General features: G+C 45.8%; 1 long non-coding RNA gene across 1 annotated transcript; it reads right to left on the bottom strand.

Moving 5' to 3' along the window:
• Positions 1-1,973: 1,973 nt before the first annotated feature.
• LOC118601787 lies at positions 1,974-3,187 on the bottom strand. Its single transcript, XR_004950612.1, has 2 exons — positions 2,918-3,187; positions 1,974-2,578 (listed from the first exon to the last, which is right to left on the bottom strand). It is a non-coding gene; the product is annotated as an uncharacterized LOC118601787 (long non-coding RNA).
• Positions 3,188-6,664: the final 3,477 nt, after the last annotated feature.

The raw sequence follows: 6,664 nt of genomic DNA, 5'->3' as shown, positions 1-6,664 counted from the left end.
CCTTCTGTGTGGAAGAGAGGCGATTGATTATTCGCAGTGGCCAGGACATGGCAGCAACCGAAGTGTCCTACGATAGATGACTGGCTAAAGAAGCTGTGGTACATATATACAACAGAATATTACTCAGCCATAAGAAGAGATGAAATACCGCCATTTGCAACAACATGGATGGACCTCAAGATAATCAAGCTAAGCGAAATAAGCTGGACAGAAAAAGTTGAAAATCACATGGTATCACTTATATGTGGGATTTAAACCTAAAGGCAACAAATGAACAGGACAGAGACTCATGGACATGGACTATATAGACCAGTGGTTACCAGAGGGTGGGGGAGGGAGGAGGTAGACGGGGTAAAGGGGGCCAAATATGTGGTGACAGGAAGAAACCTCACTATGGGAGGTGGACACAGTGTAAATATATATGTGCCTTGCTGTTAAAGTGTACAGCTGAAACGTATTGGATTTTGTCAACCAATGTCATGATAAAAAAAATCAATTAATTAAACAAATGAAAAGTAAATAAAGACAATCTGAACATTCAGAAAAGGGAGCGGGCAGGCTGGTGCCTCAACCAGAAGGAATGACACTGTGCTCCTCAGAAGAAGCTCTTCCTGCGACTCCCTTTGGGTGACTTGATTACAGAAGACAGCTTCCAGGGAGGGTCACCTGCATTGTATTTTGGCATAAAAACAAAATCACAAGGAAGAGAGAAGTTGCTCCCCTCCCCAGCCCCCAGCTTGCGCCCTGGGGGACCTTGGTCCTCTGGCATCTGAGGCACGGGAGGGGCTGCAGAGAATTGCAGACTCTGACCTTGACCTTGGGGGTCTTGCTTCTGCAGGGCTGCTGTCTCCTTTCTCTTTATAAGGCTGTAGCCCCACTGTCCCATATCCACCCCTGTTGATCTGGTCTTTTTTACTCCTCCTGGGCTCAGCCTCATCTTGTTCCCAAACACAGCAGACTCAGTGAACACACACACACACACACACACACACACACACACACACACACAGAGAAAGGGCATTAAAAGGACCCAGCTGCACACATCACCCCCACCTGTGGAAAGGCTCAGAGCACACAAATGGAGCCCGTGGAGGGCACATGGCCCTGCCTCTTCCCAACCCGAGGGTCTGCTTGGCGGAGAACTGGCTCCCAGAGTTGGGACAGCAGAGATGTTTCCCCCACGGAGAAGTTAGATGGAGAATTGAAGGTCTGCGTCTAATCTAGGCTATAATAAAGAATTTAAACTTGCCCAAGGAGAGGTCTGATCTCTGCCCTCGGTTTCTGGGAAGTGATTCCCTAAGCCTTTGGAATGTCCTGTCTGATGGGCGTGTCTTTGCCTGGGGCATCTTAGAGCAGCCAGATAGCAACAGTGTGATTCAGGGTGGGGATTGTGAGCACACCAACCTGCAGTAACCCCAGCCTTTGGGTCCCGAGGCATCAACTCTACCTCTTGAGGGGCTGGAAACTGAGCTCAGCACCTCAACCCCCTCTGCACGTGAAGCTCGGGAAAGACACTGGACCCCAGGGCTCCAGCGAGCTTCCCGCTGCTCTATGCGGACTGTCACACACCAGTAATGGCAGAATAACACTGTCCTGACCTCATGGGGACAGGACAACTGGAAGCTCTGCTTCTGGTACCTTCCCAGAGTCCACCGTATGTTCCTCTTTCCGTGGCCGACTTCAAATGGCCTCCTTTACCTTGAGCGAATGTACCTGTGAGTCTATGAGCTTTCGGCGAGGTCGTGCCTCCTTCCAGAGAATTAAGGAAACCGAGAGTGTTGTCAGAATCCCCCAAACTTGTAAGGGATGTCAAAAGTGAAGGTGGTCTTACTGATACTGTCCCTCTACCTGTGCAGATTGGCGAGGTGCTGGAGAGGAGTGTCTCGCTTGGGGTCATTTTCTGAAGCAAGTTCTCGCTCACTGTCTCTGAGGAGTATTCTAGGATTTGCACTCCCTTTTTTTTCTTATTCTTCACTTCCTAACACAGTCATTTATTTACTCGTCTCCTGCCTCTCGGCCTCACGTTATCCACTTACATTATTTTCAACTGAATCACCTATATGCAAACTACCAATTTCTTCTTAAGCTCAGCAGACAAAGATTTTTAAATGATCTTATTGAGACCTGGGTACTCGAGGCGAAGGGAGTTTTCTACTTTCTAAAGAATTCAAAAGCCTCTGCATCCTAACCTGAAAACTCGATATGATGTACAGATCATCTGGAGATGGCGAAAATTAAGCAGGATGACATACCGTAGGTTCTCCATAAATGTTGGTGCCCATCCACATTAGGGGTGTAATAAAGTGCCACAAAATTGGGCCGCTCAGAACAATAGAAATTTATTGTCTCGTGGTTCTGGAGGCTAGAAGTTTGCAGGCCGGATGTCAGCAGAGCCACGCTCCCTCTGGAAACTACGAGAGCCCTTCTCACCTCCCGCAGCTCCTGGTGCTTGGGGGGCGATCCGTGAGGTTCCTCGGCTTGTCACTGCATCGCTCCAGTTCCAAATCTGCACGTGGCCTTCCCCCATGTCTCTCCCTGTCTCTTCACACGAAGGTCTTCCTACAAGGACACCAGTCATCTAGAAAGAGAGTGGTTAGATAGGGAGGGGTCCACTCCCCTCCATCATGACCACACCTTAGCTAATGACGTCTGCGACAACCTTGTTTCCGAACAAGGTCAAGTTCGAAGGCGCTGGCAGTGCGGGCCAGGGAAATATCTCTCTGAGGGGAAGCAGTCTCGCTCACAACACCGTTTACTTCCCCTTTCTGAACGCTAAAGCTAAGTATGTCAGCTCCTAAGCCTCGGGTCCTTCATCCGTGACTTGGGAAGGACTATGTCACCACCTCCCAGTCTGGGAAGGGAGCGAAAGAAACAAAATGGGTCTGTGCCCAGGCCAGCAGGGGAATGATAAGCTCACTTTCGCAGCGGGAAGCGATTCCAAGGAATACACGTTCTGAGGCATTCGCGTTCGTTAGAGTCGGGGCTGTGCAACAGCTCTTCCCTCGCCTCTTCCTTCTCGTCCTGCCGCCACCTGGTGCTTGGCGAGCAAGAAGGAGCGCAAACCAAGAGGACATTGTTTCTCAAGGAATGTCATTCATCACCTCCGACTGCACAGCTAGCACGCCGAGACAGTCACTAGCTACACCTTGCCCTTCTCCGTCTTGACTTAGGGCTTCTCTAAGAGCCTTTTGTTCAGGCTCATAATTATTCGGTGACTCAGTAGCCCACAAGCGTTCCCCCCCCCACCCCACCCCCGTGGAGACAGACAAGACCAGCAAGCTCCCCCACCACCTGTTGCCAGCCATTTCCTGTGTGTGTGCGGCAACTTCACATGGTTGAAAATATGAGTTACGGTAAAAATGGCTTCGGCCTGGCACTCTGAATCGTTGACCCCAGATGGAATCTCGCCTGATTGTGTTCTGGCCAGAACACATTTCATTATGAGTCTTTGCATATATATGAAAAACTCTTACCCTTTTATAAATAAATATTCTCAAGGCGAGGACGAGAACACACCCTCGTGACGCGACGTTGCTGTAAGAGAGGAGAAAGAAAGCCATGTTTTACCTATTAGATCAGCAGCTCCCTGAGCGTGGAATGCACTCGGAAGGGGCAGTAATTAGAGTAGTGTGTTTGCTCCCGTCTGCAGGATGTATAGATGGGGTGTCCAGAAGATTTATAGCAAAATTTGAGCCATACATGACACTAAATTGGGGGTTTGAAAACAGTCTAGAGTAATCAAATGTTCTGTTCACAGAACACTTAAATTGGCCAATGGAGTGGAAAAAAAAAACAACCGAAACAGTTATTTATGTCATGTAGACAAAACGCCGAGTTGGTTGACTGATTATTTCCACTTTGTAGGAAGGCATGGTTGGCATTTTTACCCTGAGTTTAACTGCCACATTTTTCCATGAATGTAACTGTCCCTCATGAGAAGGATTCATTTTTAACATGACTGTCCCTCATTATCTGTCTTTCTGATCTTGTTGCAGATTGCTAAGTTCCTGGGTCATGACTAAACCTTAAAAGTAAATTTTTTTTTTTCTGATCATAAAAGCAATGCACACTCACTATAAAAAACTTCAAAACACAGACAGGTATAAAGAAAAAGAAAATTAACCACAGGTGCACAACTCAGAAGAACGATTATGAATTTTATTCCGCCAATACTTATGGTTGAGCATTGAGATAATTTTAATATGTATTTAACATTAAATTAAATATTAAATATGAATTATATGTATTTAATATGTATTTAACATGAAAGATTATATTGTTAGTTTTATATTATTATTTGATATAAATGATGATCTTAGTGCAGGATTGGTTTTAATGTTAACATACATTTTGATAATGCTATTGTTTTATCATAATTTTTCAAACTCTCGTTGCCGTGAAGAGGGCACTTTTAGCTAAAAATGCAAATACGTTCATTGTAGAAATAAAATCATAACAGGCTACACAGTAATCCCAATGGGATGCAGGACAAAATGTGGACACTGGCTAAGTTAACACTGTCACATGAAAATGGACTCTACCATTTTCACTGAAAATCAACCCAAAAGAATAGCAAGGTCAAGTGAACTGTGCTCAGTGGCGCACTCGTCATGTGTGCGTGAGGTCGGGCTGGAAACCCATGTAACCCGTGTCACGTGACATGTTAATATTTTGACCCTCATCCCCCTGTAAACACCAGATGTCTTTTCTTTCAAGAAGCCTACTTATTTATAACTAAAAGAAACCGTCCTGAAAGAAAGAGACTTAATTTCATATGGCAGGAAGACAGTGTGATATCACAGAAAAAAATAGAAATTTAGGAACCCGATGACTTGAATAAAGTCTTAGCTGTGTGATTTTGTGCTAGTGGCTGCATGTCTCTGATCCTTGATTTATTGATCTTCAAAACAGGGCTAGTCATACCTACTTCCAAGGATTTTAGTAATGATGACAGATGATGCATATTCTCTCACAGCAGGGGTACAACTAAAAGGAGGCAATCTCTTACCTATGTTTGTAATTTAGTCAAGACAACCAGAAATGTCGAGTCCTCCAGCCCCCCACCCCTACCTTCCAGATATATCCCTGGACTTGAGTATTAAAGCTGGTGTCACATGCACGTTTGCACAGAGGAGGTAGGGATGGTTTAAGGGGGTGATGTGCCCAAAAAAGATCACGTTCTCTGAGCGAAAGGTGTAGATCTTAAGTACAAACTACCCCTTTTGCTTCTCAGAGTGACCCTGTTGGCCTCGCTCGGTGATTAGCTTTGCGTTTTCGCTGGGGTCATGCACAGCCTCATGCATTCATTCATCTACTCACAAAGTGCCAGGGGCAGGCAACCAGGACTAGTTTAGAGATGTGGAATGTGCCATGCCTGTCCTCATGCAGCGTACAGTCTAGTGGAGAAGACAGGCATTAAGCAAACGCTTGCTCGGATAAGTATTTGAGTGTAAGTTGCGGTTAGGATTGCGAGAGAGGAGTGGGGTGTCCCATGGGGGAGGAGCGTGCAGGAGGGTGATTTAGAATAGTGCTTTGTCATCTCCATGTTGTTTCTGCCCGCGTCCAGCTGGGCCAATGCGCGGCGGATGCAGCTCTGAAGAAAATTAATGGGAATATAAAAAGCGAGCTATAAAGGAGGTATTTCCTTTTTACTGGTGTTACCGCCTGTTTATAGAAAAAAGATTCTTTCAATGTTTACACAGATTTAAAGTATAATATGAAAAAAGGTATGTTGTACTTATTACACTCACTGCCTTTCATCTAAGTCGCTCAAGAGCCCTGCGGATGTTAGTCACAACACCTGTTGCCAGAAAACTGCTCAAAGGAAGGTGAGGAGAGACTCTTGCCCCCATTTCAGAGATAGAGAGACTGAGCATGAGGTGAGAATGGTATCAGATTAGAGGCCAGGGTGCCTGAGTCCTCTCTCTCTCTGGTTTTGTTACTCAGTAGTGGTGTGGCTTTGTGTACCACGCCTCCGTTTTTTGTTTTTTGTTTTTTCCCCTAGCGTTTGGAATAGATACTCCTCAATATCCCATCTGTGACTGTGTTAAGGAAACTGGGCAAGTGTCAGGGTGCTAATTACCAGAGTTTAATTGAAGTCTTCACTGATAACTTCAGCTTCAGAATAACATTTATGCAAGAAGCGCACCCGAAAAGACTATTAAAACAACTAAATGTTAAGTTAGAAGGATCCTCAAATAGCTTGCTTGGCATGTCTCTAAAATACCTCAAAGTTGGAATTGTGGAAATGCTTGCTAATGATCCTTAGGACACAATCTAAACTTACGACATCCAAATTCCCAGGCCAGAGTCCTGGTAAGCAATTAAAAAAAAAAAAATCATCGGGCAAGTTCGGAAAACACAGCATCCATTCAAATCAATGGACTCGAGTTTCCCTGTATATTGAAATCACCAGGGAGCTTAGAAAAATGGGGGTGCCCAGGCCCCACCCTCGAGATGTTGATTTATATGGTTTGGGATGTGTCTCACGTGTCTAGAGTTCTAGTATCTCCCCAGGTGATCACAACTGGCGGCCAAGGTTGAAAAATGCAGACAGAGCCTGCTCTACTGCTGTGCAGAGGGCGCCGACAAGCTCCATGAGGCTAATCTCCCACCCGTGAAAGGCCCGAGGCCACCCACACTGCAAGGGGACAGTGCGGGGCTG

This window comes from Rousettus aegyptiacus, unplaced genomic scaffold (assembly GCF_014176215.1).
Source record: "Rousettus aegyptiacus isolate mRouAeg1 unplaced genomic scaffold, mRouAeg1.p scaffold_m13_p_4, whole genome shotgun sequence".
Taxonomy (NCBI): Eukaryota; Metazoa; Chordata; class Mammalia; order Chiroptera; family Pteropodidae; genus Rousettus; species Rousettus aegyptiacus.
The sequence above is the reverse complement of the archived record's forward strand: the minus strand, read 5'-3'. Positions and strand labels throughout refer to the sequence as shown.